Consider the following 21,052-nt stretch of genomic DNA (forward strand, 5'->3'; position numbering starts at 1 on the left):
TTGGCATTTAAACTATAGCTAAAATATCCATTCAATACATTTAGATTTTTAAAATAAATGATAATTCTGAAAAATCTGTGAAACATTCTAAAATTATCAAAAATATATATGAAATTGATAATTTATTTTCTAAAATTATAAGATAATTTTTTAATTATCATTATGCAAATAATTTAAATTTTCTAAGAGTCATAAATATCAAAAAAATTTAATCAGATTTAATCCTAGCTCAATTCATACAATTAAAAATTTATGTGATTATTGTAATATAAAATTATAAACTGTATTAACTAAAACTATATATATCTATATATATATATATATATATATATATATATATATATATATATATATAAAAGAAGGTAAAGAAGCAAAATAGATATTTTGAGTTTCACAATACTTCATTTTTAATTATATTTAAAGTGAATCCTATTTTTACATTAGGTTTTAAATATGATCTTTTTACTATTAATAATCATATTCATTATAACAAGTTACATACCCTACCTTTGCGCCATGTGGCACTCTCTCCATTTTCATTTATTTTTATTTTTAATATTCATTATTTTTTAATAAAATTATATTACAGCTATTTCATCAAATTTTTAAATGAAAAATCTTATCAAAATAAAAACAATATCTATTTATTACGAGTAACAGAAATTAATGTAATATTATGGATTTTTTATTAATTATATCATTAAGGTAAATAATAATATTACAGATAAATTATTTTTATAATAATAATATTGATGATATATTAATTCATGATAAATGATATTATAAATAAATTATTTTTATAATAGTATTGATGATTTATTACAAAATTAAAATATTTTAATTGATGATGGATTATAAAATATATTAAAATAATATATTTATAATTTCTTATTATAGTATATTATTTATGATAGTATATTAATTAATGGATGGATTTGTGGCTAAAATACTTAAAAATACCGATTTTTTTTGGAAAATTATCAAATTAGGTAGATTTTTTTAAAATTTATCGAATTAGGTCGAAAAACGAAGACGTGTCCAGCTCAATAGATTGGCAAGAAAATGCTTTGTTCTCTCTCCATTGGCTAGAGTTATTTTATTGTTTTTGTTCTTTTAATTGCTTTAGGGTTAGGGTTTAGATTTTTGTTAAGGTTTTAGGGTTAGGGTTTTGTAAGGTTAAGGTTTTTAGGGTTTATGAAATAATGGATTAAGGTTTTTTTTACATTTTATATATTTTATATATTCTTTAGAAACTTTTTATAACTTTTTGAGTTACAAAATTAATATTATTTTTAAAATTTTAAAACTATTTAGAGCCCATGTAATTTTTAAAAAATGATAGGTACCAAAAGGGTATTAACAACAGTCGTATATTCGAATTGTAAAATTTAATTCGATCCGAAATCAAAAATCAAACTACTCAATTCGATTAACTCTTAATTCATATTTTTTTCGATTTTTCGAATGGAATCGAGTTTTGATCACCCGTAGTTTACGGCACGTTGAGGTCGATAAAAAATTTTCAAAATATATTATCCCAGGATATCTCATGTGTGAGTGGGAAGTTTGTAGGAGTTGAATTTGGTAGTAGAAAAACAATCCACGTAAGGCGCGTTTTCAATGCAATGTCAGAAGAATACACTGAAAGCCTGCCCAACTGCACGAATTTTTGTACCATGTCAGTTGAAAATGCATCCAGCTGGATGCACTTTAAGTGCAATTTTCTGACATTGCACTGAAAACGTGTCTAGCTAGGCGTGTTTTCAGTGAAGTTTCTGGCATGTCATTGAAAATGCACCCTATGTGAAGCGTTTTCCCTCTACCAAATTCAACGCGTGCAAACTTCCCACTCACCCGTGAGATATCCTGAAAATATTTTCTGAATCAATTGTCACTCACTCTTGTTGTATAAAAGGATGGTTTTAAGCATTGACTGCCATAAAGAAATTTCGAGCAAACTAAATTGCGCAAAGAATCACAAGAGGAAGAAGTTTGCAAGGCGTTTTGTAAGGAATAATTCGGAGCAAAAACGTAATTGCATCAAGTAAGGTTCGATTTTTGTTGTTCATATATAATTATTGTTGGGAAATGTGTCCATATTGTAGTAAACATGTAATTATTTTCTATGTTTTTGAACGATAAATAAATAAATAAAATTAATTTCACATTTCATATTATGTCTTTTTTTATTTTTTTTATTTTTTATTTTGCATGTATAGCCAAATTGTGCCAAGATAGCTTATTGATTGTCTAAAGTTCAAACTGCAGATAAATGACATTGTAAAGAATGATTACATTGCAAAAAAGACAACTTACTTCAATAGATAATCTAAATGAGTCTGAAATCCCATAAAAGAATCAAAGTGAGTATTTGATTCAAATACTTAGAAGGATTATTTTGTTGTCTACAATTCCAATTGGAGAGATGGCTAGTCTTAGCTATTTGAGCAATTGACTCCACAGGTAGAGAAATAGATGTATTCATTGGACGAATGATATATTGGACTAGACCCAAGATGAATTAATTCTGAAACCATTTGTGAATTAGTTCACTTATGACGTTAATGGTATGATTTACCTAAATCCTAAGTTAGCCATTGATCATGTGTATGTAACTCACATGCTTTAAGGGAAGTCTTATGCTCTAAAGATGATCGAGCCCATAACCGATATGTTGGGTACATGACTTGTATATGGCATGGGTTTACTAGAAAAAATGAAATTCACAGGTCGATTAAAGAGTTAATGATATACTCTCATTGGCATTATGTGGATTGATAAATATTAAATGTGGTGATAGGTTGCTTGTTCTCAAACAAGCAATTTATCACAGTCATTTGTTGACAATGATTATATTAATTATTAAGAAGACACAATGGTGACAATAAGATAAAACAGGATTGTATTGAGTGAACGAATTTAACTCAAATGAATCAAGGATATCATATGAGGGTTGTCGAAACCATTTTTTTATTTTAGGAAAAAACGGGGATCGACTTTTAAAACAAAGTGTAGAGCCGCCACCAATCCTTTTGTTTAAGTGTGGTTGGATCACCTGATAAAATATTTTATTCCATTTAAATCAATTTTGACCTACGTAAATTTGAGAAAACGAGTTCGGGAGCCAATTACATATGACGTAGGATTAGCACCCTCACTACGCCCAAAATTGGTACCAAATTGATTAAGTACTATCCTTATGTCTAAGATTTAAAAATATTTTGAAATATGGTCCCTTTTAAAACATTTGAATGGCTCAATTTGATCGTCAAAATTCTCTTATTTCAAAGGAATACAGCATCACATCTAGCACGATAGGACACAATCCTTTATACCTTCGAAGACACGATTAATTTTTGACTTCCAAAAGCTCATACGTTGAAAATCACAAAAGGATGCCCAATTATTTAGTTCGACAAAAAATCGAAACCCAGCACAGTAGGACACGATTCTTCGAATTTCCAAACATTGAACATTGCCTTGTTTTAGAGTTTAGAAAAAAACGAGTGAAATTCTAAAGGAATTTTTTATTATTTTGAACAAACGGAAAATCGAAACCCAGCACGATAGGGCACGATTCCCCAAATTTCCAAACATCAAACATTGCCCTCCGTTTTGAAGTATTTTTAAATGAATAATTGTAAAACCAGTTCAAAATGCGTTAATTTGACTTGAAATAAAATGGGAATTTTAAAAAGTTGGTAATTACAAAGCAATACTTGTACAAAAAGAGAAATAATAAACATGGGATAATATGCACACATAAAGTACAATCCTTGGTGAATGAAGATAATATAATCTTATTTAACCAACTAACAAAACAAACAATAACATGTAACTAATCCAAAAATGTAACCAAATTTTTAAACATGATTGGAGAACAATTGATATAATAAAAAAGAATAAATAACATGCAGCAATAATATATGAAATAACATAAAAACCAAAAATGACATATAATATGCAAAACAATATGAAAACTAGGAACCAATATATTACAAAACAATTTAAAAACCATATGAAAAATATACAAAGGAATAACACGTGCTAGAATTTGAAATAATTTATATATATATAAAACTAAGAAAATATAAATGATTATTATACTATATATTATATAAAAGAAATTCAAAATAATAATATATAGAATAATTTGAAATAAAACAAATTGATTTAACTAATGATATATATGAAACTGAAAACCAAATATAAATAATGTATATACAAATATGTTAATTTGTGAAAGTGTTTAATATAAATAAATATACATAAATAAACAAATTATATACATAAATAAATTTAATAGAAATATATATATATATATATACACATAAAGATTTAAAGGAAAATATTTACATAAAATAATATGAAATTAATAATGTGTAATTTGAACAAAAATAATTTAATATGTATGCATATTAGCATTAAATTGAATATCAAGTAGATCTTTAAAACATAGAAAAATATAAAAGTGGATTTTAAATGGACAAATTATAAAATAAGACAATCTTTTTTCAAATATATATATATATATATATATATATATATATATAAAAGAAAAGTATAAAACAATAAGCTAGAACAATGCAAAATCAGTAAAATAATTCAAGGTAGAGATGAATAATAAATAAATTTTAAAGAAAATAAAAGAATTACGAAGAAAGGGAAAAAATAAAATAAAAAATCCATTAAAATAAAAATAAAATCAAAGAAACAATTTACAGGTAAATAAAACTATTAAAACAATATGAAGGACCAAAATACAACACGCGCAAACCTAGGACCAAAACACAACACGGGCAAACCTAAGAGGGCTAAAAGTGCAAATGAACCAAATTCTAAAATGAAACGTTTAGAAACAGACTAATTTGAAACAGTATTGAAATTAAGGGGAGAAATTGAAAACAAAACAGAATGTATTAAAACATAATGGAAATGTGGCAGGACCGCATGCGCAATTATCCCCTCCCTATGAGACAAGCGGATCTTAAGAGAAACCAGGTCGGGTCATCGGGTTGCATCATGAAATGATGCCGTTTCAACGCCAATCCGCATGGCTTAAAACAACACCATTTTTAAACACATAAAAGCTAAAATCTATCCTAAACATCAATTAGCGGATTATTTCCTCAAAAGAAAGCCCTAAATCATTTCTTTAAAACTCTTAACCTCTCATGCGAACCTCAACGGCGCCGAAATTAGCTTTCATCTCCGCCATGGCTTCAACCGGCCCTAGGGATCCGTGTGCCTTTGGATCGGAGGAGCAAACACCAATTGGATCGACGCCAAATGACTGGTAAGCAAACTCTCTTCCTCGTTTTTATATTTGCGTAACAGATTCACCAATAAGAAAGAAATAGAAATAGAAAAATAAAGGCCAAAATTGATGAATGAATTACCTTTTTCCTTCTGAATATTTTTTCAAAAGTATCTATGCGTTTTGATTTCATATTTCTCTCAAAAAGAAGATCCCATTTACATTCGATTTCATTCGGTTTTATAGCCGAAAAAATTAAATAAATAAATAAATAAATACAAATTTCATTGCTGTCATTTGCTGTTATTTGCTGTCCATTGCTTGTGGCTGTTTTCTGTTGCAGGTGTGTATGACGTGGAGAAGCTGTTCGTGGGCGTGGACAGAGGGGACGTTCGTTGGGGCTGATTCCATGCGAGGCTACGGCACAAACTGGTCCTAGGGTTTCAGCTCTTGGAGCCGAAGTTTGGGCCATCTAGGCTATTTTAGGAATGGGCTGGGATTTGGGTTATTTAGTAATTGGGCTGGGTTTATTTGGGTTGTTTTATGTAATTGGGTCATGGACTGTTTTGGACTAATGGACTTTTATTGTTTTCGGGGTTTTTACCTTTTTCTGTTTTATTTTGGTTTTGGTTCTGATATAAGCCCGGGCGAAATGGGCTTATTACAAGGGTAACACATACATGACGAATGCTAGGAAATGTGCCCATATTGTAGTAAACATGTAACTGTTTTCTATTATTTGAATGATGATAAATAAATAAAGTTAATTTCACATGTCACTATTACGTCTTTTTTATTTTTTGTCTTTTATATTTTTCATGCATAGCAAAATTGTGATAAGCAAATATTAGCTCATTGATTGTCTAAAGTTCAAACTGAAGATAAGTGGCATTGTAAAGAATGTTTACATTGTGAGAAAGACAACTTACTTCAATAGATAATCTAAATGCGTCCGTAATCCCATAAAAGAATCAAAGTAAGCATTTGATTCAAATACGAAGAAAGATTATTATGTCATCTACAATCCCAGTTGGGGATATGGCAAGTCTAGGCTATCCGAGCAGTTGACTCCACGAGTAAAGACATAGATGTACTCATTTGTAGAATGATACAAAGGACTAGACCCAAAACTGAATTAATTCTGAATCCGTTTGTGAATTAATTCACTTGTGACGTTCATGGTGTGATTTACCTAAATCCTGAGTTAGTCACTGACCATACGTATGCAACTCATGTGCTTTGATGTAAGTAGAGGCTTATATTCTAAAGATGATCGAGTTTATTGCCAGTATGTTGGGTACATAACTTGTGTATGGCATGTCTTTACTAGCAACAGTGAAATTCATAACTCAATTAAAGAGTTAATGATATCCTCTCATTGGCATTATGTGGATTGATAAATATGGAACATGGCCATGAGTTGCTCTTTCTCGAACAAGCAATTTATCACAATCATTTGTTGACAGTGATCATATTAAACATTAAGAAGATACAATGGTTACAATGAGATAAAATAAGATTGTATTGAGTGAACAGATTTAACTCAAAGGAATCAATATTATCATATGAGGGTAACACACATATGACGAGGTCATTGGATAAAGCAGTTGGATGAATTGCTTTTGTAAAGAGTATACAATAAGAAGTTCTGAATCATGATACTTCTCATGGACTGACTCCATGATTAAGTAATTACGAATTATCAGAACGATGCTTCTGGTCATAATTGCAATCACTAGAGCCTAATTGTATATGTTTGATTGGTCTCATTGCTAGCTCAACAAAAGCTTAATTGGACTATATTTGAATTAAAAGAAAATTTTACGATTTTGGAAATAATTTAATTGAGTCGATTTATTTAATGTGAAATTAAATTAGGTGGTCGTAAAAATTGGTCAACTAGAGAATTTGATTAAAGAATTTTCTTGAAAAATTAATTTGGAAAATCTAAGTAATTTTTGGAAAAATTAATTTTGATCAAGTAAAATTAAATTAATCAAATTAATTAAAAATAATATAATATTTTTGGAAGTTCATTTTCAAGTCAGACAATTAGCTCAATGGGTAGTTAAATTTGAAAATTGGACTTGAAATCGTAAATTGGCCTTGATAGCCCAAAATCAAGACTGAGACCAAGACCCAAAAACTGGTTGAATTGGGCCCGATATGTAAAACTGGGTCGATGGTCCAACCCGTGGCTTGACTCGGACCGGTCAGATCATCATTGACCCGGACTGAACCAATAGCAGCTGAACTGACTTGGGGTGGCGTAAGGGTGTCACACCTGCATCATTAGACATGGCGGTGTCACTGTCAGTGGCCGCGACAACGGCGTCCCGGTGACTGACGGCAGTTGGTCGTTGGTGGTTGAGCAGTGGAAGAGTTACACTCCTACTGGGACTCTACTAGAGAATCCGATTTCAAATTAATTATTCAAAAATAATATTATTTTAATAGTTTAATATTAAATTTAATTTAATATTTATCTATATTCTATTATTTTAATAAGATTTAATATTTAATTAATATAATATTTATCTTGATAAATATTATATTAATTAATTATTAAATCTATTAACTTTAATCATAGTTGAACTCTCTAAACTCTCCTATATAAAGAGAGCCTTAGGTCATTATTTATATACACTTAAATTCAAGGGAAAGTTATAGAGAGAAAATTCTCGGAAGAGATTATTCTAGAAAATTTCTAGAGATATTTTTTTGATTTACAACTTGACCCAAAAGTTTGGAGAAAATTTTTTTCTGATTCGAAGCAAGCCCACACTCAGTAGACGTGAGCTTAAGGATAGCGGAAAAGACCACTTGGTTGAAGCGCTTACCTAGATAAGTTAGGTACAATTTTGATTAAGTTTTTATTACTTTAGATATCATAACCAAGATTTTGTTTTGGAAAAATTCTTTAAATTCTTTTTTTTCCCTAAATTTATTTTTCACTGCATTTTTCAAACTCATTTTGCCAATAACGAGGTCATTGGACAAAACAGTTGGATGAATTACTTTCGTAAAGAGTATACAATAAGGAGTTTTCAATCATGGTACTTCTTGTGGACTGCCTCTATGATTAAGTAAATTGTCAATTACCGAAATGATGCTTCTGGACATAATTGCAATTACTCGAGTCTAATTGTATATGTCTGATTGGTCTCTCCGCTAGCTTAACCAAAACTCGATTTGGACTGCATTTGAATCAGAAGAAAATTCTAAGACTTTAGAAATAATTTAATTGAGTTGATATATTCGATGTGGAATTAAATTAGGCAGTCGTGAGAATTGTTCAAATAGAAAATTTAATTAAAGAATTTTCTTGAAAAATTAAATTAGAAAATCTAAGTAATTTTGAGAAAATTAATTTTAATCAAGTAAAATTAAATTAATCAAATTAATTAAAATAAATATGATATTTTTGTAAATTAATTTTCAAGTCAGACAATTGGCCCAATGGGTAATTAAACTTGAAAATTGGACCTAAGATCGAAAATTGTGCTCAAGAACTCAAAACCAATACCGAAACCTAAGAACTGGTCAAACCGGATTGACTATCTAACCGATGGCGAGACCAGATCGATCCAGTAAATCATCGCCCAAATTGAACCAACAACAATTTGAAGCGGCTTGGGGTGCTATGAGGTTTTCGCACCTGCGATGGCACCGACAGTGTCGACGGCAGCATTGACGACATTCGAGTGGCCAATGGGTGGTCTTTCGGTGATTAAGTAGAGAAGGAATCACACTCCTACTGTGACTCTACTGGATAATTTGATATCAAATTAACTATTCTAAAAACAATATTATTTTAATATATTTAATATTAAATTTAATCTAATATATATCTTGATAAGTATTATATTAATTTAATACTAACTTATTAAGTTTAATTATAGTTAAACTCTTTAAACTCTCCCTATAAAGAGAGAAATGAGTTATTATTTTACACACACTTGAATTCAAGAGAAAGTTGTAGAGAGAAAAGTAACAACCAGATTTTCAGTGGTGACGGAACGTTTAGATAGTTAATCAGGAGATATGGACTAACTTGAAAAAGGTGCAAAACTTGTTAAATAATGCATTTAAATGATTAAATGGTTTAATTAATAATTGAGGAATGACTTAAGTGATAATTATTCCCTAATCAATATAGTGGGACCGCAAAGTAAGGGAAAATGACAAAATAAGGTGATCATTAATGGCAAATTTGTAACTTAAAGGAAATTAAAAACAAAATTAAGTAAAAGAAATAGGTTTCTTCTTCATTTTACATTTTCCATAGCCAAATTTCATAGTTTCTCAAGCTAGGAGAATCGACCAAGCCAATTTCTTTGCATGTGAGTTTAATTCTTTCCCGTTTCTTGTAATTTTTATGTTTTTGAGATCGTTGCAACTAGGTCCAGCTAGCATGTACCTTCGTTTTTTATTTTGTTAAAAATTTTAGAAGTTGCCATTGATGAATATTGAATTTAGTTTTAATGAATATCATGTATTTGGAGCTTTGATTACGTTATTTGATGAATTTGTAAAGTGATTTTAGATTTTGATTATAGGATTAAATTGTGAAAATGTTAAAATTTTAGGGTTTAATAGTGAAATTAATATTTATTAGGACTTTTTAAGGGCCTAGTATATTTGGACAAAATATTGACTTGAGAAAAATGGTTAATTTGATGAATTTCGGGTTAAAGGACTAAATTGTAAAAAATTGTAAAAGTTTGGGGTAATTGTGTAAATTCAAAAAAATAAAAGGGTACTAATTGCAAAATGAATTGGAATGTGAAACGTAAGCTAATAAACAAGGAATTCTATATTTTAGATCAAGATCCTGTTTATACTTGTGGAAGTAGAAAATAGCGGAATAGTCCCTAAACTTCTTCAACTACTATAATTCAGTGTAGGTAAGCTCGTACGGTTTAAAATTTAATATCAATATGAATTGTTGAGTAAATTATCATGGAACAACTTATATATTTATTTTTAATTGTTGATAATGAATGGTAAATTGAGATATATTATTGAATTTGATGCTCGGTTTGGATTGAATGCGGGATAGAGTACAATCGTGATTTGGTGTGTTACGAGGGTTTGGAGTGGAGATGGTATTGGGGGGAGATATCTGTACATTACCCAAATAAATCGAGGTTCAACATTTGTTGCGAACACTCGTGTTATACTCTCTGTTTGGCATGTTTCGGTTGGATCAGCTTTTATGAGTTTCTGTCTGGTGTGTTTCAATTGGATCAGCTCTTATGAGCTTCTGTTTGGCATGTTTTGATTGAATCAACTATTATGAGCTTCTATTTGATGTATTTTGGTTTGACCAGCTCTTATGAGCTTCTGTCTGGTGTGTTCGGTTGATCTGATGATGTACTCTCATCTATAAGTCGTTCTTCGAATGGAAAATCTATTTAATAAATTATGAAATATTGTTGTTTATTGAATATTAATCTGAACATAAATGAATTTATCAGTTGAAATCGTGGATGACAAGGAATTCTTCTGGTTGATTATTATTGTTTGAACTATTGTATTTACTTTGGTAAGATTATTTGTTTAAATGCGTCGAACTTACTAAGCTTCATTAAGCTTACTTGTGTTGTTTTTATGTCATTGTAGATAGTTGGAAGGTTGGACGATTGATAAGTCGTAATTTATACATATTTTTATCCCATGCTTAGCATATTTTTGGATGAATTATCATCAGATTTGTGGAATTCGATGCTCCTAATCCTTTAATTTTATGTTTTATACTTAGGTGAGCATAAGAGAGTAAAACGAGCGAGAAACGGGCCAGAAACGGAGAAAATGGGTTAACGTGGGAAATCAACACGGCCTGGACTTCTTCACACGGGTAGTTCAAACATCCGTGTCTATTTAACAGATTACAACACGACCTAAGCCACCTCACACGGGCGTGTCCTTGTCGAGCCCAAGTCTAGTCCTATTTAGAAAAGGCCACTCTTGAGGGTTTTGAAGCATTCTAAAGCCTATATAAACACCCCAGGAGGTACCAGAGGTGACACACGGAGTAGGAGGCAGGGAATTACTCGAAGAAAGCCGATTGATCCATCTTAGAAGCCAGATTCTCCTTCAAGACTAAAGATCTCCCTTCAATTTCCTTCGGGATTTTTGGGTTTCTTTATGTTTCGTTATCATTATTCTTCTGAGATGTTTTCTTTTACACATATGAACTAAATCCCCTAAATACCGAAGGGGAATAAAACCTAAGAGAGATCTTGTTATTATTTTCTGAATTATATGATAAATATTTGATTTGATCTTAATTATGTGTTCTTAATTCTTGCTTTAATATTCCAGGATATTGATTCAAGTATTGATGTGCTTATTCAGAAGAGAAAAAGTCCCTGTCAAAGAGTAGATCTAGCATAATTAAGCGGAGTTGATTGCAACCCTATAGGGCGACATAAATCTACCGTATTAGGGTCAAACCTAATAAGGGAATCCATAGATTGAGTTAATGCAACACTAGGGGTTTTAATTAGAAAGAGATTTCAATTAATCAACCTAGGGTTAGACGTTATTAGTCTCGAGAGAAATAATAATATAAATTAGAGATTTCTATAGATCAAGTCAAATGAATAAATCGTCTAATTCAGAGTCAAATAACAAGTGAAGTCTAGGTGGATTTTTCCCTTGGATATTGTCTAAATTAATCAATTTTCCCAAAAGTATTTCCCCAATTTAGTTTCTGTGCATTCTTAGTTTAGTTAATTAGTTTAGATAAAACAAATTCCCTTATTTTTAGGCTAGATAATAAAAAGAAAGTTAATACTAGTACTTTTAGTTTCTGTGGGTTCGACATTCCGGTCTAGCTATAAACTATACTACTGTTCGATAGGTGCGCTTGCCTTCATCGTGATAATAGTTAGTTTTCAAGTACGATCAATAAAAAATATAAAGCTTATCACGAGAAATCATATCAAGTTTTTGGTACCGTTGCCGGAGAACTAAAATATTAGGAACGCTTAATTTTTATTACTTTAGCTATTTATTTTATTGCAATTTAAATTCTATTTTTGTTAATTTTACTAAATTTTCTTTTGTTTTCTTTAGGCAGGTTTTTATAGTTTATGACTAGAAGAAACCTGTTAGGACCATTATTTTTTGACAGTGATATTGAAAGCACAACTCGCAGAAACCGAAGAGAAATAAGGCGAAACCTAAGAAACATAGAGGAAGGACAAGAGGAAGATATCCATAATACAACCGAGGAGATGGTTAAAAATTAGAATAATCAGCTTCCTCTTGTGGTTGCTGCAGATCCAATAAATTAGAATCCTACTCCTCGTATTATGTATGATTATGCTAAACCTAGTTTAATAGGAGCTGAATCGAGTATAGTTAGACCTGCTATTGCTGTAAATAATTTTGAACTAAAACCTAACATGATTCAAATGGTACAACAGTTTGTTCAGTTTGATGGTTTCCAGGACGATGATCCAAACACTCATTTGGCAAATTTTCTAGGTGTTTCTGATGATGCCATTCGCCTTTGGTTGTTTCCCTTTTCGTTGAGGAATCAGGCTAAACAGTGGTTGAACTCTTTACCGCAAGGGTCAATCACTACTTAGGAACAAATGACCGAAAATTTCTTACTTAAATATTTTTCGCCGGCTAAAATGGCTAAGTTGAGGAATGATATCTCTTCTTTTGTGCAAATGGATCTAGAAACACTCTATGATGCATGAGAGAGATACAAGGATCTATTGAGAAGGTGCCCTCACCATGGGTTACCTTTATGGTTACAGGTTCAGACTTTTTTACAACGGTGTGAACCCCTCAACAAGACAACTTATCGACGCAGCCGCTGGTGGAACTTTAAACAACAAAACACCTGAAGAGGCTTATGAATTTATTGAAAAGATGTCACTAAATAACTATCAGTGGCAAGTCATGAGAACAAAGCGGTTACTATGCTATCTAACCAGGTAGAGCTTTTAAATAAAAAGATTGACGGTTTATATGGTTTTACTCAGGTACATCCAGTGAAGAGGTGCGATACAAATGGAGGAGGAGTGCACAAAAAATATCAATCTTTCAACCCTAGCACCGAGGAGGAACACGTTTAATATATGGGTAATAATAATTCTAGACATCAAAATAACCCATACAGTAACACTTATAATGTAGGTTGGAGGAACCATCCCAACTTCTCATGGGGTGGCTAGGGAAATCAAAGGCCACAACAACCCCCAAGTTTCCAGCAACCACCTTACCAGCAGGAAAAGAAGCCGAACCTTGAGGAGTTGCTAACGAAATTTATCTCGGTGTCAGAAACTCGTTTTTAGAATACCGAGATAGCACTTAAGAATCAACAAGCGTCGATTCAAGGGCTCGAAACCCAGATAGGCCAACTCGCCAAATTGGTTTCTGAACAACCACAAGGTAGCTTGCCGAGTAATACTGAATCGAACCTAATGGAACAACTCAATACGATTACCATTCAAGATAAGGAAGGGTTAGTTGAACCTAAACCAGAACCGAGGCAATGAATTGTGGTAAGTAAAAGTAAAAGAGAGACAGACCACAATGAGTAAAAATCGGTAAGTAGAGAGTACAAACCTCGTGTGCCATACCCCAGTGCTACAAGGAAAGACCACATGGACGAACAATTTGGTAAATTCCTTAAACTATTAAAGAAATTACACATTAACTTACTGTTTATTGAAGCCCTTTTGTAAATGCCAAACGCAGTTAAGTTTTTAAAGGAGCTTTTAGCAAATAAACAAAAGTTGGATGAGGCGACGCATGTAGAGTTGAACGCAGTTTGCTTAGCCGTTCTACAGAATAAGCTACCTAACAAGTTGAAAGATCTAGGAAGTTTTACGATTCCTTGTTTAATTGGTAGTTTGAACGTGAATAATGCATTGGCTGATTTAGGGGCGAGTATTAATGTTATGCCTTATAAAATGTTTAAATAGCTAGGTCTTGGGAAACCCAAACAAACTAGAATGAGCATTCAATTGGCTGATAAAACTATTAGATTTCCTAGGGGTATCATTGAAGATGTTCTTGTTAAAATCGATAAATTTATATACCCAGTAGACTTTGTTGTTCTAGATATGGAAGAGGATAGTAACATACCTTTGATTTTAGGACGACCCTTTTTAGCAACTGCTAGAACCATTATTGATGTTGGTATAGGTGAACTCACACTTCGTGTGGGTGATGAAACAATCACTCTTCAAGCTTGTAATTTGAATAACACATCAAATATTGAGGGTGGTTATATAAATTATGCTACTAATACTAATCATGTGGTGCAACCTTCTTTGTAGGAAACACATTCAAAGAGCATTCATGAGCTATGTTCAAGTAACAACAAAGGACCTATTTATGAAGAACGAAGACTTCAGGTCGATGAACTAGATGAATGGCGAACACCTGTCAATGAGAAATCAAAAGCATACAAACAGAAAGACTCCCTTTATGAACATCTTCCCACATGGTACAGTCGAGGTAACACATACTATATTCGAAACTTTTAAGGTAAATAATACTTGACTCAGACCTTATTTTGATAAAATTTACAGTAGAGGTGAGGAGTCTCAACTCCTCAATCCACCTTAATCACACAAATTTGAGGTAAGTTGAGCTTAGCCTATAAATAAGCGCTTCACGGGAGGCAACTCGAGCACTAACAATGTTGATTTCTTTAAAATTTTAGTTTTTAACATCTAAATCATTAACTGAGTCCTTGTACATAGATTTTTCAAATCCACACGGGCGTGCCTTAAGCCATGCTCATACTACGGGTGGAAACACAGCCATACGATACAGCCGTGTGAAAACAGAGTAAATGTTTCCTAAAACACGGGATTTGATATGTTGCCATAGTCGTTCGATATGGCTGTGGACAATTCTGCCAAATCAACGCGGGCGTGCGACATGCCCGTGTCTATAAGCCGTGGAAGAAACTGAGAAATTAACACGGGCGTGCGACACGCCCGTGCCCACCACCCGTGGTTGAAACTGTCAAAATAACACGGGCGTGTTTACATATACAAGGGCGTGAGAAAAGCGAACGAAGTAGGACACGACCGTGCGACAAGACCGTGTGTACTAACATACCCAAGAAACATGGGCTTGGGTCGAATTTTACACGCGCCCAAATTTGAAAATCATGAAACACACGGGCTGAAATAAGGGCACGCAAGCGTGCCCCATGGTCGTGTGCCCAAAAATCTATATAAACCCCCACTATTAAATCATCCATTTCCCTAAAAAACCTTAACCTTAGCCGCCACAATTCTTTTCCCCCCACCGACCGGCCACCCCTAACTCTCATTTCTTTTCCATTTTCTCCCTTATCTCTTTCCTCTTTCCTCTCTTCTCACCCTAGTGCGCCCCACGGCGTCACTGCCCATGCCCGTGGCCGTCGCACCAGCCCAACCGCCGCCGCCATCTGCTGCACATTGAAGCCGCGCTCATCCTCCGTCAAACACCACCATCGTTCATTTGTCATTTGTTTTCCTTTCACCCAATTATATTTTATTTCTTTCTAATTCTTAACTTATACTTTTTTTATTCTTAGTAATTTGCATGCTTAATAATTCTTATTTCTGTTTCGTTGTTTTATTCATCAAGTTTTTAGTAATCACTATTTCTAGTATTAGCTAATATAACTTCATTGATCTCTTAGCATTCAAAAAGCCATAATTTTTGTGAGATCTTGAGCCTTTAGAGCATATATTATTTCTTTCATGCTCACTTTTATTATTGCTATGAGTGCATCAGTATTGATTTGTTATTCTAGAACTTGCTTCGATTATGCATGTCAAGACCACACCATTTGATTTGATATGTCGAGATGATAAAGGCACTTAGGTTTAACCCACTTACTCCACAAAAGTCTACCCTCATAATTAACCCTTAGTGAACCCCCTTGAGCCTAACAAGCCATTCATTAATTTACCCTCAATTTTAACCCATAACCCATTATTGTTGAAATCCCCTCATTTGATCCCTATTTTTGTCGAGATTTGATTTGAATAAGTTGCTTAGCTATGTTTTATTTTTGATAATTAGTAAAGTTCTATGTTATATTTGATTTGATCTTAAAAAAAATACATACATATTAGTAGTAATTTTTTATTTTTAAGCTTAAGTATTTAATTCCATATTCCATTAAGAAAAGCTCAATTCTAGGATCTTCTAATTAGGAATGTAATTTGTGATTTTTAGTATTTTTCTAGTTAGGTAATTTTTCAATTCAATCTCGTTTCTAACCTTTTCTTTTAGCTTGTGACCATACCCCCTAACCAAAGCCACGTTACAACCCTTTAAAGACCTTTTGATTGATGTATCATCTCAATTTATATTGGTGGAGATTTGATTTTCACGCAAGACCATGGTAATAACTTTTCATATTGACTGTTGAGTGTTAAATTTCTTGTCCTTAAACACCTCGAGTGATTTGAGTGAATCTTTAGTGAGGATGTGAAACTCTATGATATTTTGAATCAAATGTGATTACTTATATGAGGGGAGACACCTATGTTTTCGTGATAAAATGCTCAACTTGGAATGTTTGAAATTTTGATGCTCTTCGAGTTGAATTTTCAATGTATGATTACTTATGGATTATTTTGAGATACTATTGATGAGAATTATAAGTTGAGAAGACTTTATTTTGATTTTGAGTTGAGGATTTTGCTTGAAGATAAGCAAACGCTTAAGTGTGGGGGGTATTTGATAAGTCATAATTTATACATATTTTTATCCCATGCTTAGCATATTTTTGGATGAATTATCATCAGATTTGTGGAATTCGATGCTTTTAATCTTTTAATTTCATGTTTTATACTTAGGTGAGCATAGGAGAGTAAAAAGAGTGAGAAACGGGCCAAAAAGGGAGAAAATTGGTCAACATGGAAAATCAACACGGCCTGGACTTCCTCACACGGGTAGTTCATATGCCTGTGTCTATTTAACAGATTGCAACACGACCTAAGCCACCTCACACGAGCGTATCACAGGGGCGTGTCCCTGTTGAGCCCAAGTCTAGTCCTATTTGGAAAAGGTCACTCTTGAAGGTTTTGAAGCATTCTAAAGCCTATATAAACACCCCATGAGGTACCTAGAGGTGACACACAGAGTAGGAGGCAGGGAATTACTCGAAGAAAGCCGATTGATCCATCTCAGAAGCCGGATTCTCCTTTAAGACTGAAGATCTCCCTTCAATTTCCTTCGGGATTTTTGGGTTTCTTTATGTTTTGTTATCATTATTCTTCTGAGATGTTTTCTTTTACACATATGAACTAAATCCCCTAAATACCTAAGGGGAATGAAACCTAAGACGGATCTTTTTATTATTTTCTGAATTATATAATAAATATTTGATTTGATCTTAATTATGTGTTCTTAATTCTTGCTTTAATATTCCAGGATATTGATTCAAGTATTGATGTGCTTATTCAGAGGAGAAAAAGTCTCTGTCTAAGAGTAGATCTAGCATAATTAAGCGGAGTTGATTGCAACCCTAGACATAGGGCGACATAAAGCTGTCGGATTAGGGTCAAACCTAATAAGGGAATCCTTAGATCGAGTTAATGCAACACTAGGGGTTTTAATTAGAAAGAGATTTCAATTAATCAACCTAGGGTTAGACGTTGTTAGTCTCGAGAGAGATAATAATATAAATTAGGGATTTCTACGGATTAAGTCAAATGAATAAATCATCTAATTTAGAGTCAAATAACAAGTGAAATCTAGGTGGATTTTTCCCTTGGGTATTGTCTAAATCAATCAATTTTCCCAAAAGTATTTCCCCAATTTACTTTCTGTACATTCTTAGTTTAGTTAATTAGTTTAGATAAAACAAATTCCCTTATTTTTAGGCTAGATAATAAAAAGAAAGTTAATACTAATACTTTTAGTTCCTGTGGGTTCGACATTCCGGTCTTGCTATAAACTATACTACTGTTCGATAGGTGCGCTTGCCTTCATCGTGATAATAGCTAATTTTCAAGTACGATCAATCATAAATATAAAAATTATCATGAGAAATCACATCAATGATCGGATCAACGCTCAAGTCACACTATCCAGCTTAATTCGGTAGTTTTTAGAATATTTAGCTTAGTTTATATGGCATGTAATAGGCTTTTGTATTGTTATTATTAATGTTTTGAGATATGTATGCATCAAGTATGATCTTTTGTGCAAATGGCCAACTATTATGATATATGTGAATGAGGAATAATTTTTATGCTAATGTGAATGATATGTATAAAAGAAATTTTGTGATTGAGATACCTTTGATAGGTAATTTAGATAGGTATTGCTTGAATGAATTGATGAGTTGAATTGATGATTATTTTGATGTATAATTATATATACTTGTGGTACCAATGAAGGTATATTGGTTAAGCACTTAATAGGTTGGTTTTGGTGTATTTTTGGCTTTAATTAATGTCGTTTTGATTTGGTATTTTGGTTGGTATTTGAGTTTCTTAAGGTCTAAGCAAACTTGGAATGGTAAACTTATGTTTTAAGACTCATTTTGGATTGGCACGGCCTAAGACACGGGCTTGTGTCTCAGCCGTGTGTCGCGACATGGCCATATATCCCATATAGGTTTTTGGGGTTGCATTTTGAGAGTTACACGGCCTAGCACACGGGCGTGTGGCTTGGCCATGTGGCCAAGTCAGAGAGTTACACGGGCACGGACGCAGGCTGGGACATGGCCGCTTGTAGCACCTCGAATTTTGGAGCTAAAAGTTTTAAGGTTTTATGGTTAGGTTCATAGAGAAGGGCGAGCTTTAGTGTTTATTCTCGTGTTTAAATGATAGAATAGGCCTGTTGGTCTGGTGGTTGTGTGAGTATTAGTGTATCTCTGGGTTCTGGGTTCGAGTCTTTGAGTGTTCGTATTCTGTGATATATATATTTTTGAAGTTGTTAAATAGCAAACTGGTTTTTAAGTTTTAATTATTAATTGGTTTTATCATTAGGATTATATTTATTTTTTTTCTTATGTCGTCCCTAAAATGAATGTATGAGGCCCAAAACATGCATTGGAGGTGGTTCGAGACTAAACCAAGAACTTTAGAAAATTCTACAACACTTAGAAAATCTTTCATCAAAATAGGGTCACACACCCATGTGGCTTGGGACACGCCTATTTGGCTTAGTCGTGTGTCATACACACCCATGTCCCTCACCCGTGTAACTCTCTGTTTATGACATCATGCACCAAAGGAAGTCACATGGCCAAGTCACACGCCCGTGTGCTAGGCCGTGTGGCAAATTTAATTTTCGAAATTTTTCATAAAATAGGTGCAAATTTCACACGCCCTAGACACACGCCCATGTCCCTAGGCCGTGTCCTTCACACGGTTGAGACACACGGCTGTGTCTCTACTTGTGTGGACAAAAATAAGGCTATTTACCAAGCCATTTTGTCATCCTCTCTTGCACCAACCTACACAACAACAAGCAACACCAATCGAAGCATATACATACAACCAAATCAGCCACAAACAAGATATCAATACATCATTTCCACATACTAACATCTATCATGCATAAACATCACATAGTTTCTTTTCCATTCATGCCAATTTCATCTTCATGATAAGCATCATCACATAGACACACCAATGACCAATAAAATTAATATTAGCCAACTTCCAATAGCCATATACAAAATGAATCATTAACCATTACAATGCCAACACATTTGGCTAAACCAATATGACACATAACAAAATGACCAAGTCCCTATACATGCCATACTCAAAATACTGAAACCAAGTATACCAAAAACAATTGTTCGATAGTGTGAATCAAGCTCCGACGTCCCTCGATCCCCGAGCTAGCTTGGCAACACTATAAGGAATGGAAAGAAAAGGGGAGTAAACTTTAAAGCTTAGTAAGTTTGCATGTAAATAATATGCAACATTAATCATACATTGCTCATATAATTATTCAACATAAGTTAACATAAATATCATCATGTATCTTAGGCACAACTTACTCATTAGCATTCTTACCAAAAATTCATCTCATACTAAAGTTCATACTCATGAGTTTTACATACATACCTGTACCAACTCGTAACATAGTTGCATACTTTGTCAACTTTGACATACCTTTCAGATTACTTGTTGAACACTTCGAATACCATCGGATACACAGAAAGTCTTGCACATAAGTGCCACATATGTAGCCAATACTACCTCATAACTCATAACACATAGGGCTCGTACACAAGCTAATCACGGGCCTACTCACACAAGCTGTCAATTAAGATGTAACTACATGGGCTGCTCACACAAGCTGTCAGGTATCCACAACACATGCCGGACTATCCAGCCATCGGTAGGACGTACATGTCCAGCACCCGATGCACATAGTTCACATAACACATGGTTTCCTAGTGACATGTCATTTATATCCTAAACTATTCCTAAGGTTCTACCAGGGTTTTTCTCATCGTCGAAACTTCGTTGAATATTTCCATAGAAATAATCATACAATTTATGTAATAATAAGCATTAAATACATAATATAACATTGCATTATTTACACACAAACTTACCTCAGTACAAAATAGTAGGAAATAGACTTAATCGTCAATAACCTTGTTCTTCCCCCGATCAAGGTCCGAACTTCATTTTTATTTATCTATAATAGAAAATTTAACTTATTTAATTATCAAATTACTCAATGCTGTCCAAAAATCACATTATGAAAAAATTACAGTTTTACCCCATAACTTTTCACATTTTTACAAATTAGTCCTTAGGCTCGTAAAATGAAATG

At 32.8% G+C, this 21,052-nt stretch overlaps 1 long non-coding RNA gene and 1 other non-coding gene across 2 annotated transcripts; one reads left to right on the forward strand and one right to left on the reverse strand.

Moving 5' to 3' along the window:
* The first annotated feature begins 5,005 nt into the window (after positions 1-5,005).
* LOC128295107 (uncharacterized) lies at positions 5,006-5,959 on the forward strand. Its single transcript, XR_008285422.1, has 2 exons — positions 5,006-5,296; positions 5,601-5,959. It is a non-coding gene; the product is annotated as an uncharacterized LOC128295107 (long non-coding RNA).
* A 6,953-nt stretch (positions 5,960-12,912) lies between these two features.
* On the reverse strand, positions 12,913-13,019 carry LOC128295798 (small nucleolar RNA R71). Its single transcript, XR_008286348.1, has one exon. It is a non-coding gene; the product is annotated as a small nucleolar RNA R71 (small nucleolar RNA).
* Positions 13,020-21,052: the final 8,033 nt, after the last annotated feature.

This window comes from Gossypium arboreum, chromosome 7, assembly GCF_025698485.1.
Source record: "Gossypium arboreum isolate Shixiya-1 chromosome 7, ASM2569848v2, whole genome shotgun sequence".
Classification (NCBI taxonomy): domain Eukaryota; kingdom Viridiplantae; phylum Streptophyta; class Magnoliopsida; order Malvales; family Malvaceae; genus Gossypium; species Gossypium arboreum.